Raw genomic sequence first — 12,211 nt, 5'->3', positions numbered from 1 at the left:
TTTCTTTAAGTGTAATTAAAGTCCCGTTTACACTATAATGGTACCCGTACTAATTCCATCCCGCCTCGGCCTTTGTATTGGTAGTCTATAGCTATAGGCCTAAGCAAAATTGATTGTAGTGTAAACAGGGCTTAAGTGCAATTTAAATAATTTACATGATATTTTCAAAAAGTTGCTTCCCTGAATTAAGTGCGCTTGAAGCTTTTAATTTGAGTGAATTAGAATGCACTCTATAATTACTTAACGCAATTTGATAAAACATATCTTTTTATGAACAGACATGGATAAAAGAAAATTTTTCACATTCTTCATCGATTGTGTTCGTCGTCGTTGTGATGATCGAATCCTGGGTTTTGTGCGAAATTGTTGACAAAGATCCCTTCTCCAGCGCTCAGTTTATGATGGTTGGTAAAGGTAAGCTTTTAAAAAAATATTATTAAGATGTTAAAAGGTACATTAACACTAATATGAATAATATGTATACTAAAAAATTTTTTTGACCACATTTTTCAAAAACTTTTAGTTCCTATTTTATTTTGCTAATTTTATGCGGTATAGGAACAAGATATAATTATGCCCATCACCTGTCTATTAAAATTAAAATTCTCACTGCAAAAAGTACCAGTCTACCTTTGTTACCACAATTTTTCGAAACTAATAAAATTCGTTTTCATGTCACAACTAGATAGGGTTTTTATTGGACATGTTGTGGCGACTTACGTCGTTGAGGACTTTCATCAATGTGGCCTGTCGTGTGCATCTAATCCTAAATGCAAAGCCATCAATTACGAGTATTGGGATGTCAACAGTTCGTTGCAGAAGTGTGAGTTGAATGACGCAACTAAGATGGAGAGACCTCCAGAGTTTTATATTTATCATAAAGGATTTTCCTATTACGAGATGGTAACTGATTCACAGCCACAGGTATTTTCATCACTGCATATTATGAATTATATGAAATGAAGGTGTACTCATATTGTAATATCTTCACGTACGTATGGAATTACCTAATTCGGACAGCGCTTCCTAAACGATATTACCTTAAATTATTGAAGATCACGACATTCCTTTTAGGACAGTACATGTTGGTCCCATATGTGAAATAAATAAATAATTTTGAATTAATAGCTTTTTTCTAAATATTTGCCGTAAAATACAATACACGAAACATATGTCAATTAGGAAACCTAACGGCATGTATCATTTAATAAACAACCGCATTCCAATTAATTTCCACTTTAAGGCATCCAGTTTTTTATTCCGATGACGACATTTGGAGTAAAAATTAACCATGTGATTTTTAATCTAGACACAAAGTCATGACACTGGAAAGAAAATCAATTTAAATTGTCCCGATCAGTATGATGGAGCAAGTTGTCAAATATTTTGTAAGTTGCAGTGTAACATGAAATCTATCAAAACATTTTCCGTGTTTCTATACAGTTACAGAAACACGCGTAGGAGTTTGGGAGGACGAGGAATAATCAACGTTATTTCGAGTGTTTCGATAACTGTATAAAAACACAAGAAAAAAATGTTTCTATTTATTTTTTGAAAAAGCTCAATAAAAGTACTTTGTAGAAATATAATAATTCGATTTAATTACAAATTCTCATAACCTCATTTTGCTTGTCAATTGCGCCGGGAAAAGTCTCGTTGGGCGTACTGGAGATGATAAATTTGGGGGGGGGGCATATATTGGCACATATTCATGTTGCGCACGATTAATTCCTTTTCAAGTTTTATTAAGGGTCCTTTGAAATGTGACAACAATGTTGCCCATGACCTTTAATAATATAAATTTATTTTGAGTTATGTTTGCTGAAATCACTTTTACATCAATTTCACTTTGCATCTTCGGAACCCCCAACACAATTTTACAGCGAATGCAATATAGAAATATTTAATAACGCTAAAACTAGATTTGAAACCTCTTTGAAATTAAGGCGTACAGTATCCATATCTTCCAAAAATAGATCCAAAGACCTGCAAAGATTATCAAACTACGCTTGGCTACCGTCATGACGGTGAATACCGTATTTATCTGGATTGGCCAGAATGTACAAACGCAGCTATAATTTATTGTGCAAATATGGAACGTGTTCCTTTGGAATATATCTCCTTAACTGAACATAAAAACAATTATGGTGGAAGTCATAACAAAAATAAGATGAGGGAAGAAAAGACATACTTCAAAAAGGTAAAAGTGTATTTTTACCGTGCCTAATCATTACCACTACAAATAGCATTACCTGATTAAACACTTCTAAGGTTCAAATTTCAGTCAGCGAGTATCACTGAATGGCCTTTTGTTTGGCGTTCCAATATAACCACTGAGCAGCGCAGGAGCAACGTCTTCAATTGCAAACAATTTTACTTCAATATTTTTATTTTAACAGATTAGATTCGTATTGTCTGAAAGACGCGTCAAAAGAAACGACTTTGCTTTCGCCACTACAAACTACCCTGGAACTGCAAGGAGACCTTACGCCGAGGCAAGAGATTGTTTTTCCAATTCCTGCAGTGCTGAAAAAAGAAAAGGTAGTTTCAAAGTGGATTTGACTGGAACTAGCTTTCACTTGCCCCAAGTTATTGCCTACGACTTCTACTCATTCCCAGTCTGCGTGAGAAAAGTTTTTGCAGCATCGATGAGCAGTGACAATTTGCGTTGGTCTGGAAAATGCGGAGGTTCCTGTGGATCATGTTGGCCAAAATCCTTCACTTTGTTGTTGAATGGCTGCTAATCTTGATATCTATATCTGAAGGAAACTGATATCGTTTATGCACAAATTGCCATCTAAGGTTATGAGGTTATAACTGAATGTTACTTTCATTTGACTATATAGTTAATAATTGCACATTTTATTATACACTGCTTATCGACCAATTTAAAATCGGTCATCTCTGATGCGGCATTATTCGGCATTGCTTTTCGAGTTAAAACATGCCTGAATTGGTTATTTAAACGAAAACCTATTAAACCTGTTTTTATCTCAACATTAACCGAAGAGAGTTAAAAATCACCATAGCAACCGACTTGAAATTGGTCATAACAATATAATTATTGGTCATATAATCAGTTAAAGTATAGAAATATATTCAATTTTTGTTCCTCTTTTTTTCCGACGCACCGTGAATTCACTTATCCTGTTATCCTAATATAGATTTTTTATAAGGGAAGAAGCCTTTCTTCACCAAAATTTAAGTTATGAGTATTCAAAAGATAAGAAAAGACTTCGGCAACTGGCAATAAAGCATTTTTCAGCCGATGCACAATCTCGGTATAAACGAATCACCAGCACACATGGTATTCTTTATCAATCCAAAGTTTCTATGAACCTTTTTAGCCACGTTTATAGGAATTTGCACAAAAAGAACCCAACTATTTACCAAACACACAATTAGACAAACTATAGTGTAGCCGCGTATGAGTTAGGGAACTGCAACAGTAACGGCGACTGCAATGGTAAAATATATTTACCTAATATTGTCATATTCCAGGAAAATAATTTTCCTCTTTCTCTCAAACAGTTATTAACTAATAACTATTACAAATATGGTCGATCGACAAAATTACTTTCAAAACTTCCAACAACATCAAATACATACATTAACTGTTGCCGCGTGGTCATGCACCGTGAAAATAATGGAAATCACGATGTCGTTTCAGCAAAGTTAATAATTAATCATTAGACGAGGTCGAGCAAAATAGCCTGATTTGTCGAAAGTTCATAATTTCAGCAAAAAGAGTCGCCATTATTGTTTAAAAAATTGACATCAATGCGCATGCCCAGAGCATTATTTGCAGCCGAGCAACGTTTTTAAGAAATGCGCATGCTCAGACCTTTATTTGGACGCAGTCAACTGCAGTTAAGCTGATAAATCAAAATTGGGTAAACGATAAAGTGGATGATAATAGAATATAGACGGTTCGGAGACCACATTAAAATTACAATACAACTCATTAACTATGTTGAGGCAGATTTTTGCAAAAAATTGTATCTTTCTCATCGCATATCCATTGTATTTTGCACAGATAAACAAGTAGCAATCTTTTACTTAACATATTTTTTAAGTCAAGGTTGAAGAGCTTAGCAAGACGAATGCAATTGATAAGTTTAGCTAAAACACAATAGAAAAGTGACGAGAAAGGAACAAATTTTTGCATAAACCTGGACAATAACAAAGTAAATGAGTTGTAATGTACTTTTATTTAGTCTCCAAATTTTATTTAGTCTATCATATACATGGTATATTCTATTAACTGTGGTCTCAGCAACAACGGCAATTAATGTGCAACGTTAAAGGCCACGTAATTTATATTTTCAACGATCAATGTCATTGGTGATAAGCACGTTGCGGTTGCCGTTGCCGTTGCCGTTTTACAGAGTGAGTAAATATACTGGCACCTTTGAAATTCAAATTAGCCGCAGAGCGTGGGGGTGATCCGAACTATCAACTCTTAATTTATGCAAACCAACTCGTGAAGGTAATAAATTAACAGTTGATAGTTGTGATCGCCCCCGCGTTATACAACAATTAATAGAATATACATGGTTTGGAGGCTAAATAAAAGTACAATACAACTCATTATAACTATGTTATTGTCCAGGTTTATGCAAAAATTGGTTCCTTTCTCGTTCCGTGTCTATCGCATTTTAGCCAAATTTACCAATGGCATTCGTCTTGGTAAGCTCATCAACTTTGACTTGAACAATATGTTTATTATAAGATTGGTATTGGTTTTTCTGTGGAAAATACAATAGACATGTGATAAGAAAGGAAAATTTTTGGCATAAATCTACCTCATCATGCATAGTTAATGAGTTGTATTGTAGTTTTATTTGGTCTCAAAACCATATATATTCTATTAACTGGGTTCTTCCTGTGTAAATACTTCGAAACGCGACTAAGAAGGTTCATGGAGACTTCGGATTGATAATGAACACCAACCATTTGCTAACTGTAGAATGAAATAACTCGCGTAGTCATTCAAGAACCGCGTGGTCATTCGTTTTATCTCGTGCTTGTTTATTTATTCAATACGACGCTTCATTGTCAGTTGCCAAAATAAAGGTAAGATCTTATTTTCTAAGTACACATAACTTAGATTTTGGGTTTCTGACTTATATAGTTGGGGTTGAGACATCACAACAACAGTAATCATTATACCATTCCTATTTGTGGTTTAAGGTAGTAAACTAAAAACCAATCGTCTCACTACTGAGAAAGCCTATAGACACAACAAAAAGGCGCGAGGAGCCGATTGCAATGTATATAATTATATACTACAACTAATTTTATTGCAGGTTGTCACGATTGCGAAGTTTAAGAATTGGAATACCCCAAATTATAGACACAAAATGCGAGTGTGAGCAAATAATTATGTAATTGCATAAATTATCATTTATAAAATCACTACTCATTTGCGATTGACTCGGACAGTCGCTACTCGTTACTCGCGCGAGTGAATTGCCACTTGCTACTCGTTACTCGCGAGTGAACTGCCACTCGCTACTCGTTACTCGCGAGAGGCTTCAAGTTACTCTATTTGCAATCATAGAAATATTTGCTGTCGTGTAACCAGAGCAATAATTACTTTCTTGCAATAAGGGCCGAGAGAATCTGTATTTCTGGCACCATATTGCTATTTGTGTCCACAACAACGGACGATTTGAACACGGAAAGGAATTCGCGATTTCAGATGTCAAAAAAATGGATACAATGCTTGATATTCGGCCTTTCGGCCTGGATGCATTCACGATTTTGTCGCGACTGCAATCATTTGATGACGGGGTTACAGTAGATAACTCAGTTGACGCAAGAAGTGGCCACTTGAATTTACGGTCAGATATACGGTCAAGAACCACTTGGCTCAGCAGCCAGATAAATTAATAGCGACTAAGTTGCGCAGTCACCGTGGATGAGTATCTAGACATAATGATGAGTAACTACTTCCCTGCCGACCATGCAGATGGCTGAATAACTACTTAACTGCGTAGCCATGCAGATCCTTAAGTAGCAACTAGATTATGCTGCCAAGGTCAAAGAATAAATTGCTGCTTGAAATGACAGTAAAAAATTCCGAAGTGGTATCGCGCGAGGTTTTCCAATTTGTGTAAGATATTGAAATGTGGATACCATAAAGTGTTTCATACCTGCGCAGTCATTTTATTTGAACGCATAAAATATATCATTGAATTCCATTCTATAGAAAATAGGCTACTGTTAACATCGGTTTTAAAATTCTTCTTAAAAGGGATTAATTTGTTCGGTAGGGAATTAGGCAAGGAAACTTTACAATATGATCTATAGCTAGCTCTCACTCTAGCTTAATTACTGTTGGCTTTACAGTCATTTCCCGAGTCTTCGTGGGTTGGTTCTGTATGACATCAGCTTCCTAAAACGTTTTATCAGTGTGACTTTTGTTTTGCTGTGTCCGCCACTCGAGATTTTAGAATCTGCACAACATGCGATCTCCCAGTTGGGATGATTCATAACTATAGCTATAACCAACGTTGGAAATTAAAAGTTTTAGATGAGTTTATTTTTTCCTTCCAGGTCTGGAACTTAATTTCTATGTTGTGTCTTTGTAAACCTTATATTTCCAAATAATTCAACTAAGCATACTAATAATTTTATCAATTTAATAATATTTTGGGACGTAGATAATGTTTCAAGAGCCCGACCTTGCAAAATTCACTAACACGATTGCCTACACTACATGCTTGCTTTTGAGCTTAAATGTGGGATTCGGGTTTGAAAACTATACTGAAGTTATAGGGTTTAAAAGGTCAAGTTCAAGTGGAACGATACACACTTCAAATTCGAGCCAGAAACAGTTGAAGGAAAACTGAGCCAACTATAGGTCCTCCAGCCGGAATTACGATTGATTTACCCTCACCTATACACATTAACCACGCTTGCTCTTGTCAGCTATCTCTGTAGCTCAGTGGCAAGATCGAGCATTGCACCAGCATCGCAAAAGCGGAGGTTCCGGTTGACTCATTTTCCCTTCAACTGTGCCAAGCTGTGTTTGCTTACGCCATCAACCAAAACTTGTAATCGTCGAGGTTTTGAATGAGTGCACGTTTGTTGGTTAATTACGTATTCCAAAACGCCACTGCTACGTGTTTTGTCAGATGGCGCAGACAAAAGCACCGAGTTTGGCGCGGAAATGACGAATCCCGTAGTTGTACTCACTCACTCACTTTACACGGCAATCACTGTAAAGCTACCTTTTCATCGTTTGACAATACTTACAATTGGAAGCCGAATAGACGAAACCACTGAATTTTTTACCTGAATAAGTTGGAACAAATGACTACATATTGACATAGAGTACAATAATTATTTTATTACATCATGCAACCAGCTTGGCATGTTTAGTAAATTAACGACAAACAGAAAACACTGTCAGACTTTTATGATGCATAAGCAGACACAAATATAGTGATTAGGTTTAGAGCATGCATGCCAAGTTTGCGGCGCTGGCTCTCGAAAGAATTTAACAATTATTATAGCTAATTTCCAAAATACTTGTCGCCTTCCACACAACGTTTATCATGCAAGACTAATACCTTCTATTCGAATATTCAAGTTCTTGGTACCTATACATCATACATGTTGATTATAATTCCTATAAACAGATCAATATTCAACAACTAACACTGCCTGAAATATACAAAGAACCTTTTGACTTTTCTACCTGCGCCATGAATTAGCTTGAGTTAACGTCATATGTTTTTTACGTATAGAAATGTGAACATGCATGCAAGTATTGTTTTCGAGTGTTTCGAAAGTCGACCCGATAAATTACGTTAGATATAGTTAACGCAGCAAACTCAATTGATAATTTTACAAAATCTCGTAGTCTTTTCCGAATTAATTATCAACGTTTTGATTAATGCTGAATCCATTGCTGATTCTTACTGTTATAATTATTAGAAAAATCAGCAATTGAGACGTTTTTTGCTCCTGCATTATTTTTTTTACGCTTTCAGAACTATGAGAGTCAGACTTCTGCACTAGCTGTACATGGCAATTTTGCTTCGTGTATAGTAATATCTTCAATCTCTTTTCTCCTCCTTGTTTCTGAACTCGTGCATGCAAATTTCGTAACGAATTCACCGAGTGCTTTAAGTTACCAACGTACCGATCTCGTCACGCACATGTCATCTCAAGTATGTTAAAAACAGGCTACGACACCATCAAAGACGTAAACAAGAAACGCTTCGCATTAAATCGTTTCGAAACTCGACCATTCTATTAATACAGCAAACACAATGACAATATTACTAAAAATTCGCAGTCTTTTCCTGGTTAATTATCACTGTTATAATAATAGTAAAAAGAGTCATATGACTGATTATATCTAAAATCTTGGATTTACACGCGTAAAAATCATCATTTTACATATCTACTATTTATGCACTTCTCAGTTTTTCAGTAATAAGATATATACTGTAGTGACTTTGCTTTTTACAAACTTTATAAGCTTCAAAATATGAATTGGGATCCAGTTTCACTGCTTTCCTTTTGATATAATCCCTATGGTACAATATATTAGTGCTAGCCTTTCTTTTCTAATATACATAGCGTGTATAGGTCAGCAACGTGAAGGAATACATTCAACCCACAGTCTTTTCCTGGTTAATTATCACTGTTATAATAATAGTAAAAAGAGTCATATGACTGATTATATCTAAAATCTTGGATTTACACGCGTAAAAATCATCATGTTGATGCAAGTTGTTAAAAACAGGAGTGAACAATGTTGTGCTACACCCCGTGAACAGTATTGTTAACGATGTTCAGTCGATGCTTGTTGAATCATCAATGTTGTTGCAACTTGTTACAACATCATTGCATTAATATTGATGATCCAACAAGCTTCAACAACATTGTTAACAATACTTTTCCCAGGATGCAGCACAACATTGTTCACTCCTGATGTGACAACCTGATCAATTTTTGGCCGTTTACATGATGTTAACGTTTTTTTTGGATCATGCATGCTTAACACTATAGTGACGGTTTCTATTCGTAGATTTGAATAATAAAAATAAATATAACTATAAAATATTGTTTAGATATTCAGGTAACAGGTAACTTCGTTTCAAAATTAATTGTACAGCATAAATATGTTTTGATTAATGCTGAATCCAGTGCTGATTCTTACTGTTGTAATTGTTAGTAGAATCATGCACTTGAGACGCTTTTTGTTTGTTCATTATTTTTACGCTTTCAGAAATATGAAGGTCAGACATTGATATTGTACTGGCATATTTGCTTCGTGCATGATAATATCTTTAACCTCTTTTAACCTTGTTTATTTATAATTCTGAACTCGCGTGCATGCAAATTTCGTAACAAACTCGCCGAGTGCTTTAATTACCAACGTAGGGCTCTTGTCACGCACATGTCATCTCAAGTATGTTAAAAACAAGCCACAACACCATCATAGACGTGCGCTTCAACAGTTCCATGCATTTTTTATGGTCTGGTACGTTGGATATATAAATGTGTTAAAACAGATCAGAAAGATCACTGGATCGAAGGTATTACTCCTGGAATACACACATAAGGTAGGCACATTGTTTTATAGCTTGAGGTGATTAGATATAACAGCTAGAATGGGCAGTGCATATATTTCCATTCACAGTGCATCCATGCAAACCTCAATAGACTTATATATTAAATAGAATAATGCTGGATCATTCCCTCTAACTAGCGGTATGTAGTATTTCAAGGCGACCTATACAGTATTTTCGCTAAATATAGTAGATCTTTAATTCCAATTTATTTCAATATACATGCATAGTTTAACCAAAATTTATATATAATTATATGTTATATATATTATAGCCATAATTATAGACATTATATAGTTATATTTTGCAAATTATAGAGCAATATATATAGAGCACCGAATTATTTTGCAAAAACAAAATACTGTATACTTTATAGATATTATTCTAATATGAATCATGCACCCCCACTTCCCTTGTGGTGACTCTTGGATAGCATTTATATCCTCCACTACTGCTTCTAGCAGTTTCATTTAGCAATTTCACCTAATCGTGATCCTGCTTTGCTTTAACTTCTGGACTATATCAGTCAAACAATTTGATTAAAATCTACTGAATAACACATTTAGAAACATATTGAATGGGATTAACATTATTTATTGGCATGGACTCGGCCATAATTATACTGTAACGTCAATGCAATGTCACAAAATTATTGATTAATATGCACTAATTACTGTATAGCTATACGCCATCGTTGTCGATAATTTTAACCGATCGTTTTTTTGCTGATTGATATTCCTTGTTTTGCTACTTAGCAAATTGATAATAGCTATATCTCCAACTGTCGTTACTATTTATGCACTTCTCAGTTTTTCAGTAATAAGATATATACTGTAGTGACTTTGCTTTTTACAAACTTTATAAGCTTCAAAATATGAATTGGGGATCCAGTTTCACTGCTTTCCTTTTGATATAATCCCTATGGTACAATATATTAGTGCTAGCCTTTCTTTCCTAATATACATAGCGTGTATAGGTCAGCAACGTGAAGGAATACATTCAATCCACTTTTGGTTTCCTAATTTCAAGGGAAATTGCCAATCATTCTTTCGTATTAAGTCTTTTCCATTTTATAAAAGGGACGGTCTTTAGAATATCTATCCTAATCGATCTATTATTTCGTCTATTTTTTACAAATCAGCACCGGTACAATCGTGCTGCCGTGGGTGGAATATTAGGATATCAAGGTGCGGAATACTATATGAAAAATTAGGCTGTTTTGATTTTTGAAAAATATGTTTTAAATTAATCTCTCAACTTGAACACATGGACAGAATCATCATCATCTTGAAAATGAATTTGTAAAAAGGAAAAATTTTTGGTTGTTACAATTGAGTGAACAAAATCCAATCGCTGGTCACGTAGTGATATCGTATCTGTTCTGAAATAATTTCATAAAACACGCTTTCTGTCTTTTTAGCTTTTACTTGTAAGCAACATACTCTTGTGATGCGGGCTCTCATTATTGAAACAGTTACTTTAATGCAATTACTTCAGCTAAGCACAGTTCTTAGCTGTTGTGACATTGCCAACTGGTGGGATAGTTTTAACCTCGCTGGGTTATCTGAATGCCTCAGAGACCGTACCTACATCAAGGGATTATGGAGAAATGAACAACGAGACACTCAAAATCTCTTTCTTATTGAAGAAGCGAAATGCTGCGATGCAGTAATACAAGATTACACATGGAAATCATCTTCGTGCCAAAATGCTAACTGGCGATACACATTGGACAGGTAATGAACTTTATTAATTGCAATGTTTGCCGAAACGTCACCAGGTTTAGTCCCTCAGACCAACTGCGCTAAAAAACTGAAATTGATGCATCCGTTCGAAAATGTCATAGAAAGTGAGTGTGCTTTTAAAAATCATGACGTTCTACGCGATTTTGAAATCGTGGCGCGTGTGTTTAATTTTAGGCTGAATTCATTCTTCAAATGGTCTCTTGATTCTAAAGAAAGTGCTTTTCATGTTGTTATAATTTTTCAAAGCCATCTAGGAAAATTGAAATTACCCCAAAAACGTCATCGTGTGAAAAGATAATTGTTGATACTGTGTTACTTCATATTAGGCACCTTCTACAGTTTGATTCGTTATCGAAAAAGTTATACGCACGTGAAATATTCGCGACTATACGTACAAAACTAAGGAAACTCCTTTTTGTGGGAAAATAGTGAAATCGTTTTAAAAGTAGCATTACTCACCCGAATGCCTTTGTCGCCTGCAAGGAAGTGCATGCCTGAACAACCGCCACGCAGTTTTATTATAAATATTTTTACTTATTAATTATAATAGTGATTTCTGTCAATTCTTCCAGCATCAATGTATGGGCAAAATGTCCACGTGGCTACTTTCTGAGAGGCTTCAGAATAAGTATGGCAGTTGGTTTAAGCCATATAGAAGAAGCAAAATGCTGCCATCCACAGACTCACCCAAACGAATACGGGGATTGCTACGAGGAAGACGTTTCAATTTCGTTCGACAATAAAGGTTGGAGTGAATGCAAACGGCAAGGCTACTACATGGCTGGATTCTACAAAGGGACTTGCGATGGCATTAACTGCATCGAAAAGTTCTACTGTTGTCAGATGAAACATTGTAAGTAATTTAATATAGCA

The sequence above is a fragment of the Dendronephthya gigantea genome, unplaced genomic scaffold, assembly GCF_004324835.1.
Source record: "Dendronephthya gigantea isolate DGI-Jeju-01 unplaced genomic scaffold, DenGig_1.0 000307F, whole genome shotgun sequence".
NCBI lineage: Eukaryota > Metazoa > Cnidaria > Anthozoa > Malacalcyonacea > Nephtheidae > Dendronephthya > Dendronephthya gigantea.
This window is presented reverse-complemented; position numbering follows the sequence as displayed.